The sequence below is a fragment of the Crocuta crocuta genome, unplaced genomic scaffold, assembly GCF_008692635.1.
Source record: "Crocuta crocuta isolate KB4526 unplaced genomic scaffold, BGI_CrCroc_1.0 scaffold34, whole genome shotgun sequence".
Classification (NCBI taxonomy): domain Eukaryota; kingdom Metazoa; phylum Chordata; class Mammalia; order Carnivora; family Hyaenidae; genus Crocuta; species Crocuta crocuta.
In genome coordinates, this window is record NW_027529635.1 from 107,169 (window position 1) to 108,366 (window position 1,198).

A 1,198-nucleotide genomic window follows, 5' to 3' on the forward strand; every position below is an offset into this window, starting at 1 on the left:
CAGATGGGTAAGCAAAGTATAAATGTAAAGATATCATAGTAGATGAAATGATGGGAGCCTATGCAAATTCTCATAGGATTGCTTCATATTAAGGATAAGAAGTAAGGTTTTCAGCTGAGACTGCAGATGAGGAGAAGTGTTGGGAGTTTGAAGGGAAGTTATGAAAGACATATAGGAGAATGTGTAAACAATTGGTCTAAGGAATTATAATATGATTGCCAGAGAGAATTAATGCATCACTTGAGATTTGTGGATATGGATGTAAAATGAGGCCAAGCAGCATGATTACATGCTTTTTTTATTTTCATGGAATCAAATGTACAGATATGAATTTAACCACATTTGTGGCTTTGTGAAGGGAAAATCACAAAAGCAAAGTGCAAAAGCATTGGAGGGTCTGTGCAAGGGAAATGGTATAATGCTTGACTGTGAAATTTTAAATGCATAAGAAGAGAGAGAACCTCAGTGGGGCCAGGGGTTCAAGTTGTTGATTCAATGGATGAGTGATGAAAGAATAGTTGAAGGATTTTTGGAGTTAGGGTATAGAATGAATGAGTTGGAAAGATAAAAGGTTGTGTTCAGAGAATGGAATGTATGAATTTGAGATTGAGATTATGGTGACAGTGAAATTATTGATAATGACAAAGTCCATTGTTTGAAAAAAGTAGGGTTGACATTTGGAATATTTGAAAGCTAAATCTGCAACTTTTAAAGTTTAGTGCAGCTAGAAAGTATTAGGAACCCTTTCTCTGCTACTTCTTATGCTGAAACATTCACACTTCCATGTTTTTAGTGTGATGTACTAGTTCACATACTAGTTGAAAGAGTGATGTGAATACTCTTAGGGAGGAAACTGTCCATTTCTTAGCCAATGCTTCACATAATTCTCCAGAACTATCTAGATGGGGCATGCAGTTATTCCTGATGACTCATTATTGGATTTTCCAATTACTAGAATTAAAAACCAAGAAGAAAATGTTTGGATGCAAAATCAGTACACTTAACTGAATATAGTAGGTGGTTAAATGATTATAAACAATACTGTTTTTCTAAGATAAATGAAATATCATTTATCATCATTTTTTATAATTATTACTACTATTTTAAATTTGTTTTAAAGTAGTGTCTCTTATTATTTTTAATTTAGCTAAATCTCTCTATAAAGTTTTACCAAAACTTTGGTCTGCATGTTCAATGA